Source organism: Python bivittatus, unplaced genomic scaffold, assembly GCF_059951505.1.
Source record: "Python bivittatus isolate LINGU-HERP-01145 unplaced genomic scaffold, Pbiv_v1 ctg000840_np1212, whole genome shotgun sequence".
Taxonomy (NCBI): Eukaryota; Metazoa; Chordata; class Lepidosauria; order Squamata; family Pythonidae; genus Python; species Python bivittatus.
Genome location: NW_028277113.1, coordinates 20,099,565 through 20,113,728, shown reverse-complemented (window position 1 = coordinate 20,113,728; position 14,164 = coordinate 20,099,565). Strand labels below are relative to the sequence as shown.

The window sequence follows — 14,164 nt, the reverse complement described above, 5'->3', positions numbered from 1 at the left end:
CTGGGAGCCATACAGTAAGGCTAAAACAATCCATAAATACATTAGAAGATATAAAAACCAACTAAAACAAACAAAAAAAGCAGACAAAGGGATATTAAAAATAATGGAGCCGCCTCACTAACTCACCTATCCCCTGGGGTCCCAAGGCCTGCTGGCATAACCAGGTCTTTATTTATTTATAGCATCCAAGGCTAGTTAGGATTTTGACTCATGAAGACTTCTGGAGGAAGAAATGGTCGACTGAACACCAGCTCTTCGAACCTCTCCAGACCAGGAGAGGATTTGAGATTGCCCACAAGTGCTCCTTGCAAGGAGACTGTAAGACAGTGGTCTCTGGTGAGTTTAGAGCCCAAGGCAAGGGAATTGGTTGGCACCGTTGAAAGGACACTAAGTTTGCATACCTCCTTTTCTAATCACTTTCAGAAATTGCTTGTTAACTGCTTTTCAGCTATTAGAAACCTTTGGATCAACAAGTCTGACAGCGCTGGGCGAGTTTCCTTTAATTCTTAGCAAAAGAAAGATTTAACTACAAGTTTAAGAATTTGATTTTTTTTCTTGGAATAAATAGTAAAAGGGTGATTAAAACTTTGATTTTAGAAAGTTACAAATGAACTAAGGGCCCAGATAAATCTGAAATAAGATTTTGGAATTAATTATGAAGAATTCTTCACATGGGAAAATGCTTTTGTTTTGAATATTTTTTTAAAAAAAATAGTATGAATTTAAAAAGTGAAGACTAGAGGCAACTAAAGATTACAATTAAAGGAGAAGAACACATAAACTCAACTTACAATTACAGAATGGAGCAAAATATTCTAACATTGGACATATTGAAGGATATTTTTGAAAAATGGACTCAGAAGTTAATATCAATAGTATCAGCAGAGACATCTGCCTCTATGGAAAGACTGTGTCTAAAAAATGTTATTACCTGACAAGATTGTGACTGAGTTGAAAGTGAATGACAGGCTACAAGAATGACATGGAAAAAGATGCTACACTGAACATACAAAAGAAACTGGCTGATGTTTTAATAATTAAAACGGATATACAAACAATAAACCAAGAAAATGACGTGGATAATTTTCCTATATTGGATTTACAAAAGAGGCTGGTTAAAGTTTTGAAGAATCTCATGAGGGACAAAGAAGAAATGAAAAGAAATGAAGTTCTATGACATTATTTGAATGGACTAAAGATTAAGATTATTAGAAATAAAAGGAAGGAATATAAAGTTGGTTTATTTGGTCAAGGTTAAAATAGATATGTTATTATTTCTGCTAACCTTTAAAGGACTTCTGCTAACGCCAGGACTGAAATGATGAGGTTTTATGGATTTGTTTATAGATAAGAGATGGAATATGGGAAGAAGAGGTCATTTGTTATATTTTAAGAGGATAGGATAAGTTACTAAAATTGTTTATACTTGTTTTGATGAAGGTGGGAAGTCACTTCTTGATATATTTCTTTTCTTTTTCTTTACTATATTTTAATTTTTTTTCTATTCTATTTCTCTTTCAACGTTTTCCTTTTTTTCTGTACCTTCTACTCTTTCTTTTTATTCTTCGATCTTTAGTTTGTATTAGTTTTTACTATTGTAATTATAATCTTTAATAAAATTACTATTAAAAAAGAGAGATTTTTACTCATGAAATAGAACCATTCATAAGCACCTTGTGCCATGTTGGCAGTAACAAAAATACATGCACACACACACACACATAAATATTACAAAAAATTACAATCTGCTGCTCTTTCTTGATACTAAAAATCTTGTGCCTAAAACACCAGCTTTGTTTATCCAGTCCTGAAGCTAATGCTGTGGATGCTAAGAGCGAAGAGCTCAGTTTTTCAGATGCAAAAGAAATGACAGGGCTTCTTCACCTTTAATAGCTGTGTAGTTACTGAATTCTGGCAAGCACAGCTGATAACGCAAACGGAGACACCCCCTTCCCTGCAACTATTAACAATATATGTTCTTTGTCCTCTGATGCATCTGCTCATGCTATGAGGAAATTGTCACAAACAGAGATCTGGTCAAGTTGCTATCTCCCATTTCACTAGAATGCCAATGTGTTGCCCATGTTTAATTTTTTCCTAGGGCTCCTTTTTTAAAAAATCAGGAACTGGAGCTCAGCTGACAGCCTCTTAAGACACAGCTATGTGATCATTCTGCAAGTGATTTCAGCACATTCTGTGTGAAGCAGGAGGCAGGATCGTCCTCCTCCTTCAAATCAGTTGGATTAATTCTAAAGCTAAACCCAAGCAGGGGGAGTGAACTTTTGCTGACTCTTGTCCCAGAATGTGCACTAGTGAGTGTAGCACAGCTTACAGCAAGGTACTTAACTGGAATAGAAAAAACACATTTAAACCTTCTTCAAAGAAGATTCCAAAAATGTAGACCACAGACACAAGGCTGGGGGTAATGCACCTCATGTTTTCATCTCATGTTTGTAAAAGGAAACACAATAACTTAGCGAGGAATGGGTAAATAACAGCTTTTCTTTCAGGAGTGACATTTTTTCAGGCCAGTCCAGGCAGATCTGACAAGGACAGAGATGAGCAGAATTGGACGAGGGAGAAGCAGTTCTGTACTTTGCTAAGCCCTGAAGATATGAGTGAAGGTTCATGGAAAGGGCAGGTATTCTTGAACCAAACGTAATACCCTCCTCATGGTGAAAAAAATTAGTTCAGCTGGAAGAACAGACATCCTGATAAGTTTGTAAAGCTTAACTAATACATTCACCAGCTAATAAAGAGGCAGACGGCAGCCACTTCTTTCATGCTAGTGACAACCTGGCAGACAGTTTAGCCATTATCTTTGCATGACTGAAAAAGGTAGCTCTGATTTTGATAGATCACCGGGGAAGATATTCTTTGAGAGGGGGAGTCAGTATTGTGCCAGGAGAATGGAACAGGCAACTTTTTTGCAGCCAGCAATCACACTTTCTTCTTCAGTCACCAAGACTTCTGCTGAGTCATGGGGTCGCCATGCTCATCTAGTGAGTTGTGAAGCTCGGTGCTCTTCCTAGGAAGTGCAGAAGTACCTATCAAAGAATCTCTTACCTGAATCCCATTTATTTATAATAAACATATGCCTATGCCATGTCGTATCACAGCTGACCTATGCAGAAATAGTCCAAAGCTATTATTATCCATTGGACCTTGTTGCAAAATTACTGTAATGTCCAGTTTAGTTTGCACTCAGAACACGCCCAGTCAACCCCTATGTCCAGATCAGAGCAAGCACACATGACATTCAGTTCAACTAACAAACATGAAAAAGTTTATTAGCAAAATGGGGGGAAATGTAGGCAAAAACAGGGAGAGGAACATGAACAGGGGGCAAGAGATAGAAAGGGAAGAGGACTTAATAGGAACTATCTACCTTAACTATATCTCTGTCAAAAGGCACAGAACTTTGCAGAGCCACAAGAGACAATCCTATGAGTAATAATTAGCATGGACACCCCCCTTTGGTTATTCCAGCTTCAACCCTTTTATGTACACAGCAGTAGAAGAACAGAGATGGAAGTAGGACACCAGGTATATTCTGCACCATGAAGGTGGGTGGGGATGAGGTATCCAACAGGCATGACAATGGACCCATCATCAAACAAAGAAGAAAACAGAATCAGCTACATATTTGAGGGCTGAACCCCAACAGCCAACCCTCTGCCCCAAAAAAGACACTTTCCACTGACAGTTTTAAGTGTGGATGACGTACATTCTATACTGTATTGTTGTATACTCCAATAAGACTTGCATTGCCCAAAATAAAAACAATGATCAAAATATTTATAAAGCCTGGCAAATTTCTCTTAAAGCTATCCGTCTGCTTCTATTTGTTTGGTCACCTATCCTGAATCTCTTTTTATAGTAATTTACTGCCTTGTTCAGCATATGCATATTATATATGCCTTGCTTCTTAGTTTCACTAGGAGACTTAACCACGGCAGGGGTATAAATAGCACTAACATTTTTAATTGAGATTGTTTGTATGCTGCCATTTTCAGAAGTGATACTAGCTAGCCGGATCCTTTGTCATAGGCTCAAAGCCCACTAAAGTCTAAAACCTGAAAATGTGTTCAAATCAGATCTTGTTTCACCCATGCCTACACACTTGTTTTGAATTCTGACATTTGGTTAATCAGGTTTTCCTTCCTCTTCCTCTTTTTTCTGTTTTTGCTTCTTTCAGGAGTACTTCCTCTGCTTCCTGGTATCTACCAGAGTGGGAAGAACACTTTTCATGGATTCACACTAAGGGTGGTACTTTCCCATTTCAGGGAGCATATATTGCAGGCACAGCCCAAAAGCCCCATTAAACTGCTCTTCACCAGGCTTGAACTGGCAGAAGAGTATACTGGCATAAATAAAAGTTGCTGTCCGGATTGCCAAGCCCAGTTCTGCCACAGGAACAAGCCTGGTGGGGGTCCTGTCCTTAGTCTTTTAAAGGGAGACACATTAAGGAAAGTGGTTGATGATACCTCCTGGATTCATTGACCCTCCCACCAAACACTTCTTGCTGGTGGGGGAACAACTTTGCTTTGATCGATTGCCACCTTGACATTTTTGACCCATCTTTCCACCGACAACTTGCCACACAATGCGTTAAAACGTGTTTGATAAGATGAAAGTTCATTCCCACCATTTATTTAACTTCTTCAAAGAACACCTAATGTTAGGATTTCTGATGCCAAACAGGTTACCTTGTTGGTGGGTTATTTATTTCTACCCCACCCTTTGTTTGGAAGTTCGGTCAACTTATCCTGAGCAGAATCTTGCGTTATTTTATCCCATACCAACCTCAGTCATTCCACAAGGTCTCAAAATGCACATCAGCTGGCTAGTATATATGTATTTTAAGACAAAACACTTCATTTGTTTGCTTTGAATTTCAGGAGCTTTTACCTATTTTACCTATTTCACAACAGATGAAGTTCGCATTTTCTGATTTTAAAAATTCATGTATTATTACCAGATTAAAAATAAATAAATAACAGCCACACTCTCCCAGCTTGACTTATTAATTATGCCTTCTATTCTCTTACAGCAGCACTTAACTTTAAAAGATTAAATGGCTTGATTAGCAGTGTTTAGCTTTTCCTAGGTAGTTTACTGAATGCCACATTTAACATTCTGGCACTTCACAGATGAAGCTTCCATTCTTGCAGCCTTGAAGAAATATGACTATCCTTTTTCCACAAGGAGCAACAGAAGGGCTATTTGTTACATTTTCATTAACCCATCATATTGGACGTTTCTATTTATATTGGGAAAAAATTGACAAGTTCTTTTCTGCAATGCATATCATTTATAATATTGATATGGAGCTGTTATTTCTACAAGTATTTTTAGAAAAATGTTCTTAGGAATTTAAGCCCAAAACTGTTATGTAGTCAGCCTGTCAACAATTTCCTCATACTGCTTTTTTGAGCTAACTTAATTTTCAAAGCTACATTTCTGGTGGTAATAGTAGTCCACTCTTCTATCCAGGTGAAGCTAGTATAATTCATTAATGGAAGAACAATTAAATTATCTTCCTGCATAACCTGGAATTTAGATGTTCTGATTACAGAGATTTTTTTTTTTATTGTACAGAGAAATTCAAATTTCCAAGCCTCATCCAAATACACATTTCCGTGGAAATATTTATTTGAGAATAGATCATGCTAACACTAGTAACATTGGTTCATATATTTCATTTATTAATGGAAATGCATATCTGGAAGATACCAACTCAGGCAAAATCAGAGCCTTTATGAGTCTACTCCATGGTTAGAATAAGGCTATGTTCAGACTGCTATGGCATTGGTTAGGTTCACACCTAGTCATAAGCTGTGTCATGATCAGTTTCATTTCAATTTTGTGTACCATACAAACCAAGCCACTGAGATATATGAACAGTAATATGCAGCAGGGTTGGTCAAAATGAGCAAGATGGCAGATGGAGTAACGCAATGCAAGCCACGCCCCTTTTGAACATGTGTGTGATGTTGATATACATATTAAAGGGTGGGGTTTACATTGCAACATGTCATTTACCACCTTGCTGATTTTGGCTCCTCCCTTGCAGACACTCTTTGATTTATGGCTTAGTATGATATATAAACCCAACCCGTCTGCCTTATTCAACAAACTATGCTTAAAACAAATTATTCTTAAGAGTACAGTGTGAATCCATTCATTGACTTTCATGTCAGAAACCTGTTTGAGAAGATATGGATTTGTAAATGAAATCCTTTATCAATAAATGACACTGCCTTTTTTTCTTCCAATGCAGGTTAGCACATCAGTGAGGGAATCTTGCTTAAACTCATGAAATATGAGCAATTTGCTCCTTTTTGTGATAGCTTCCTTTGAACCACAAAATGCTCAGAGTCAGGCTAAATTCCATTCAACCCAGGATGGGAGTACACCAGAGAAAATGTTATCAATCAGAATGGGACATTGCAGTTGGGCCAATTGTCCAAAGCCCAGCTAATAAAGAACCAGGAAAGAGCAATATTTGCTGTCCTTCTGCTGTTGATTCACCACCCCCTGCCAACAGGTCTCCATTGTGAGCTCTGGGAAGGGGATTATTTATCTGGTATAAATAACCCTGCTTTAAGCAGGGGATCCAGGTTTATCAGATTCAATTAAACAAGGGATCTAATACTAGAGTTCTTCCTCCACATTCAAAGTGCTGTCTCTAACTCTACAATCTCCAAATTCCTATGGCACTAAAGACTTTTTAATACATCCCCAAATTTGTGTGAGGGAAGGTTAGGAGGAATAAGTGGATGTCTGTTAGTAACTTAAAGGGGCAAGTAACAGTTGCAACCGAGAACTTGAAAGTGGATCTCATTTTCCCAGGGAAAAGAGATCGCTATTTAAAACTTGGAGAAATGTCACGCTATCACTATCATCCAATTGATCCTTCTCTGCATCTAACTGATTCTTTTAGATTTTTATCTCACAGCGGTATATTTACCTGTGCATTATAGACAGCTATACGCCCATAAGAGTGTCTTGCTGGAGAAAGGGAAAGAATGAGTGTGCAAATCCAATGCGTGACCTTCAGCTGCCGAGAATATATTCACCAGTGAGAAGAATTAGCATTGAAGAAATCCTTGTGAAACCCCCTCCTCCCCTTGTTTTGCAGCTTATCACCAAGCAGTTTTTAAATAGCTATCAGTTTTAACATTTGCATTCCTCTCACCCCTTAGTGGGGGACAGTGCTATCATAATTACACTACATTCTTCTGGGTTCCATAACGAGCTATTATTTTGCTAATGGAATATTCAAGTAGTCTGCAGTAATTTATCAAATAGTTCCAAATCCCATTTTCTCTGTGTGAATCTTTTTGTTCACAGGTAAATTGATGTGTGGGGGTTATATCGGGGCTTTTTTTGTAATTCAAATTAACCATTCCACCTCCTCTTCTGAGGAAAAAAAAAAAGATATTGAAACACAAAGTGCTATTTAGAATGTCTAGCATTAGAATCACTCAGGCTTTCTGTAAGTAGTAATTTCTGTTTTTTAATTTGTTCAATTTTTGTCTTCAGTGTTTAGTTCCTTAAGATTGCATCAGCTGAAGAAAACCAGAAACCAGCTTCCCTTTAAAGTATTGCTCTTTCCATTAACCAGTTATGTATTATCACAAGGACTTTCTGCTAAATCACACTAAAGGTCTACTTTCTGTAGGATTCAAGCGCAGACCACTACTTTTGAAGATGGTGGTGATACTCCCTCAAATCTGATCAGTTCCTTCCTTATTAAGCGTCAGGAAATTATTAAAAACAAAACTGATTTATAGAATTCACCATTTATTTCTATTGCTTTATGTTGGTTAGTTTGATTCTATCTTTGGTTTAATTTGGGGTTATTACTTATTGTTAATTGCTATATAACTGAATTTCTACAAGGGCTTTTAATTGCTATGACTGTAACCTACCAAGAATCTCTAAACTGCTAGGAGCAAAAATATCAAATCAATAAGCATACATTTCTCTTTCAGGGGCTGTACTGTGCATTTACCTGTCTGACTATTTTCACTGAAGAAAACATGAAAAAGTTGTGCATTCATATAGGTTGAATTGAATCACCTTCCTGTTTGGATTACTGTAATGCATCTACATGGGGTTGCCCTTGAAGAACATTCAGAAGCTATAACTGGTACAGAATGAGGCAGTCCAGGCAGTGATGGGTGACCCCACTGCTTCAGGAGCTGCATCAGTTGCCTTTGGCATCTGGGTACAATTCAAGGTGTTGGTTCTCACCTGTAAGGCCCTATATGGCTCCAGACCTGGTTATCTCAGATTATCTCACTGCTTCTTCCTGTATCCATCTGCCTGCCAGCAAAATCAAGTAGAGTTAATTTCCTCCAGGTTCTGTCCCTGAAATGTCTCAGAAGTGGGCATGTTCACTCTTTGGAACTCCCTCTCAGTAGAAATCATGCCAGCTTTGACCTTCTTGGGCTACAGGAAAATATGGAAGACCTACTTGTTCTGCCTGGCACAGAAGGAAGGTATGCTATAACTGAAGGTGTGGTTCACAGGTGTGGGACATTTGTATTTTTCACTTTGTAATTTTTTAAAAAAAATTGTCATTGTTATGTATACTTGAGGGCTTGAATTATTGTGGGGAGGGAAATAAAGGCAGGAGAACTTACCAGTCCCTTTCCTTAATGTGCCCTGTACATCATAAATATGGATAACCACCCAGAATTGTTGGGAGTTGGGCCATCTACAAATTGAATACAATAAAATAAATAAGATTTGCTGGCATCATGCCTATGAAAGGATAAGGATTACCAGTTAGAGCAGGACAAATAGATGCACTTTAGCTCAAACATTAGAAAGATTCATAACAAGGGATTTGCAAAATTCATCAATCTGGGCATGGATTGTTCCAGGGAACTCTGAAATGCTCCATTTCTCTCTGGACCTCGCTGAACCTCTTCTGGACCATGTCATTTCAAAGAGGGAGTTCAGTATTTTTCAGGAATAAATCTTCTAAACCAGAAGCAGTTTGAGGTGGTCCACACCTTTCAATCTGGAGTTCTCATTATTAGAAAGCATAGAAACGTTCTTAATAAATAAATTACTACGGACAAGTTGAGATGCCAAAAATTGGGGTTTTTTTTTACAAGAGTTAAGCCCAAATCAATAGTATCTGAGTAACTAAAAAAGTTTTAACAAGCTAAATGCATCCACCCAAAATAGTGACAGAGCAATTTAATTAATTGAATGTTTGTTGTTTTACTTTTTGTGGCTTAGAAATTATTACAAGTTACATGTTATTTTTTTTTTAAATTCTGTTATTCGTTTGAGTAATTTAGACTGTGGTTTCAAAATGTTGATTTGGAAAGGCAACATATGCATACTGAAAGATTCTCTTTGTATTAAAAAGAAATCAACATTATCTAGCCATATCTGTAATACAGCCATATACGTAATATGTATTAGCCATATTGAAATTCACATTTAGCAAAATGTCTGCATGAGCCTCATATCAGTAAGCCATGTCCATTTTAGAGAAGCATCTAAAGTATCACTGTCAGGTGAGTAGTCTCACATAATGAAAATTAAAACTTCTTTAATTATTCTAGCCATAGGAAGAGAAATTTTGTTTTTGTTTTCTGCCTTTTTTTTTTCATCCTTGAAAATTAGGAATAGTACAGAACTGTGACATTATTCTCCGACTGAAATCTCTTCTATGCAAATCAGCTGGACTGAAAAGTTATCAACTTCAGCAAGATTTTTGTCCCCAGAGGACAACCAAACACCAAATGGAAAGATAAAATTCTCATGGTTTACAATGCAATCTCCAAATGAAATCTTAGTCCAATATGAAAAAAAAAAAGTTAACACTCTTAAATTTTACTGGCAAGTTCAGGACGGAAGAGAAAAAGCTTCCAATTATCATCACAAAATCCTTATGAGGCAGCCAGGGGTACAGCTGCTGCAGCTGTTTCAAATGAGAAATCTTCACTATTGTTCAAATCTGCTGCTGCCTTCATGCCTTCAGTGGCCATATGTCATAAAGAATTATTTCATTAAGTATTTATTGTCCTCTAAACCTTGCTTGGAAAGCAAATTTTTGATCCACTCTATATAGATGGTGCTTAAAGGATAGTGCTATCTCCTTTGAAAAATGGGGCTCAGTTTGAACTCTACTCCTTGTTTCACCATCACCACCACCACCAAAGCCTGCTTCCTTCACTTCATGCTAGGGTTATGTTCCCTCAAAACTTTGCATAAAGCCAATTTGCATAATACAGGACACTGAACCAGTGGGGAAAAAAGAGGGGGGTGGGTACGGTGTCACATTCTGTAACCCAAATGCATTGACAAATGTGCTCATAAATTTTTAGAGCCTTATTCTCAAACACTACATTACTCCAATATATTTTCTTCCTGGTCTCATGTTCTAGGTACGATAAAAGCATTTTCTCCATCTTTTCTACAACTGGATTTCTAATGTGTGCGTTTATTATGCCGGGAAAGAGGTAGAACGCAACCCAGCACTATGAATTTTATTAGCATTGTCGCTATGTTGCACACAATAAATTTGCCCAGGTTAAAAGCTTGTCCTAGAGCTGAGGATCCTTCACCAGTTTTGGGGCGATGTAATATGTCCAACTTTATTCCCAATGTTAGGGAGCTGCTTTTCATCTTGATTTTGAGTAAGGGGGCTGGGCAAGAGGTTGATGGATGTTTTGACCTTATAGTAACTGTTGTAGTTACTGCAGATATGGAAATAAGTAAGAGACAGGATGCATAACTAGAACAACTGCACAATGTGATGGTAAATGCATGAGTGAGGGCAGAAAGGGAGTTTGGCGGGTAAATCTTGAAGCAGTTTTGGCAGGAAGAAGTCTTGGCATGTTTACAGACTTTTGGTGTAAATGACTATGCTGGCAGAAATCTCATAATAGTGATCTTTTTGGCAAACGAATTCTTGGATGAAAATGATCAATCACGTAATAGCAAATCCATATAAAGTGAGGGAAACTTGTACATACATGGGGTGTCTTGGCTCTTTCATAAGCACAGCACCTCTGTTCTGTTCCTAAAAGCATTGTAATCTTTTCCAGGCTTTTTTCTCTTGAAAAAAAAAAACTGCTTTAAGCAGCCAAATCATTAAAGTTAAAGCAGTTCTTGAAACAGCTGCATTTTTTTTTTTTTTTTTGCAGGTTGCACAGAAGTCTGGCGGGGGGGGAATCAGGCTGCTTTCAGGAATAGTAGAGAAGTATATTGCACAATCCAAAGAGTTTCCTCTGAATCATTTTCAAAGCATGTACAGCTCTAACACAGACATACTTTTTTTATTAAAAAGGAAATTAGCCTTTGGTCTTCCTATGATGGCCCTCTAGCTTTCCTGCTTCATTTGTAAATTGACTTTCTTCGTCTAGACAGGTGAGAAGATATCCTTAAGTGACAATGAGACAAATTTCATTTTCCTGTGAATTGCCTTTCAATTATTTGCCTCTCTTCTGTTTATCCTTCCTGACCTGGGCCAAGCTGTTATATGACAGAGGTGCCTCACCTCTAGATTAAAATATGCAAATTGTTATCCTTGCTGTACTTTAAGCATTGTAATTACAAAGGAATGTTTGATTCAGATGTTTTATACATGAACAATTTTTCTGACATCTCTCCCACTAATATAAACAAAACTTGGCACAGTGTAATCTGTTATAGAACAACATGACTACACCGTGCGTACATTACTACTCTGTTTTGTATTCCATCTAGAAACCTGCTTTCTTGTGTTTCTATATTAAAAGTTGTTTTATAGCAGCGTAATAAATTGCCATTGCTTTTCATGTTCTTTTATGAAAACAACAAAGAATGGAGCAAAACAAAGCCAAACCAAAAAAAAAATCTTTTTGCAGAGTTATGGTTCTGTATTATCTATACTTCTGATATACAGTATAACAATGTCTAGAACTGTAATATATTTTTAGCACGTTTTCCTGGTGTTTGGGATTATAATTCTTCCAAACACTTTCCCTTCTATTGACTGGTATGATGGGAGTTGAAGTCCAAAATAACTATGAAATTAATTTCAGAAAAAACCCAGATCTTGCTTGAGCCCAGAAAGCTAATAAGAATTTGCAAATATATTTGAAAAAAATGTCATGATATTCCAGAGCTGTTACAGTTAGAGTTGATTGTTTATTGATTAGTCTAATGACCATATCAGATAAAATGATAAAATAATACAGTGTGTTGGTATATAAAAATATTCAGTGAAATAATCAGGTAAGATCAGCCCCTTGGCAGTTGACCCCAATCTGATCTAGATAGATAGCTCTCAGTTAAATTGCTTTAAACTTGGCAGTCTTGCTTACTGTCCATGTGTTTGCACCTTGGAGGAAGTAAAATATCTTATTGATGGGGTCCAAATGGGCTCTCCTGTCAATTAGTGACTTTAAATGCTGTTCTCTGGCTGAATCATGCAGTTGGCAGTCAAAGAGGATCCGAGTGATGTCCTCCATTTGTGGCGCGCCACATATACATATCCTTTCTGGATAAGTATGAAATTGCCTGTGCTTTACCATAGAATCTAGGAGCTAAAATCTTGCTCTGGTTAGGGCTGTTCTTTGGCCCTGTGTCAGGCCCAGAGTTAGATATTTTTCTAGTTGAAAGGTCTTTTTGTTCTGAACCAGCCATTTTAAGGCTTTGATGTTAGCAAGTGTCTCTGTGTCAACTTAAGCACTAATATCCAGAACCCTCTGTTTGAATCTTGTTAGCTTGATGGCCAACTGAGATTAAATATGGAAGTGAAAATCCATGGAGTGACATGGTGTTGGTAAACTGATAGGGTAGGTCATGTCAGACTGTTCAACAAGACACTTTTTTGGTAATCTATCATGGTCCATTGAAAGTATCTTCCACCATTAGTTGAAAACTCAATTATTGTAGAGCTGTGGATGGGGTGAATGCCTGTTTCAACTCTAACTGCACAGGCTGGTGTGTTTTTGTCAGTTCCTAGAATGGGCCTTAGGAAACAGGTCTGGGTTTGTTTGAGCAACGATGACTGTGACAGTCTCCACAGTTCTGTGCCATAGGTCATTATGTGTGTTACTTCAGCCCTTTAATATAGGGACTAGGGTACCTGGGTAGTTATAATTAATTTCAGATGTGTTTTAGAGCTGGCTGAGGCCCTTGTTGTGCTTCTTTGAAGATGGCTTATCCGTGACCACGTAATGGTGAAAACTACCCTTAGATATGAGAAAGAGATGACTTGTTCTATAGGTTCCCTGTCCAAATACCATAACTTGTCTTGGCTTTATTGATTTTCAGAGAGGTAATGGCACAGTAAGCATCTAACTTCTGGAGCAGTTTCCTTAGGCCAATGTGAGATTGTGCCATAAGGACCATATCATTCGCATACAGAAGAATGTGGATAGATTTATTAAGTATCTTTGGCTTATGGACATCCTGAGAGCAGAGGAATCCTGGGATGTCGTTGAGATAGAGGTTAAACACATTGGGGCCAGGATGCCTCCTTGTCTAATGCCATTGGTAGTAGGTATGTTGTGTGTCAGGATGCCATTTACTCCTGTATGGACTTTCAGACAGGTGTTTGTGTAGACAGCCTTAATCAGGCATAGGAGTCTGAGTTCCGTGTCTAGATCAGCCAGTTTCTTCCACAGACTATCTCTGTTAATAGAATCAAATGCTACACGAAGGCCAACAAAGATTCTATATTGTACACCCAATCTCTTCTCATACACCCAGTCCTCTATTCTGCTTAGGAGAGATCTGGCATACATCTTAGCCACTATGTCAATTAGGCTTATAGAGCTATAATTTCTGGGGTCTTTCTCTTTTTTTGTATATAGGGACTACAGTAGACAATTCCCATCCCATGGGAATGTAACTGGTGTTATTTATATGAGAGAACAGGCCTGCCAGGAATGGGCCTACCAGTCAATATATGACTTAAAAAGCTCAGCAGGCAGAAAATCCGCACCTGGTGCCTTTTTAGATTTTAGAGAGTGTATGATATGTTTACTTCTGCCACTGAGACTAGTGGCCAAGGAAGCAATTTGTTTAGAGGGGGAAGCTCAAGTTTCTGAGTTGAGGAAGAGGCCTGGTTAGAGTTGGCAAATAAATTACCATAGTATTCTTCCCATATTGAGGCTGGGATGGGAATGTCAAAGAAGAG

General features: G+C 37.8%; 1 protein-coding gene across 12 annotated transcripts in view; it reads right to left on the bottom strand.

Moving 5' to 3' along the window:
• LOC112540344 (uncharacterized) overlaps nucleotides 1-14,164 on the bottom strand; it is a 542,784-nt gene that overhangs the window by 112,963 nt on the left and 415,657 nt on the right. For 2 of the 12 annotated variants that reach the window (XR_015793963.1, XR_015793964.1), the window contains exon 1: nucleotides 6,974-7,105. The exons of 7 other annotated variants lie outside the window; for them this stretch is intronic. The gene's annotated coding sequence lies outside the window, so the exon portion shown is untranslated. Of the gene's footprint in view, nucleotides 1-6,973; nucleotides 7,109-14,164 lie in introns of those variants that run through there. 3 more of the 12 variants (XR_015793962.1, XR_015793979.1, XR_015793961.1) reach the window with 3 other exon arrangements.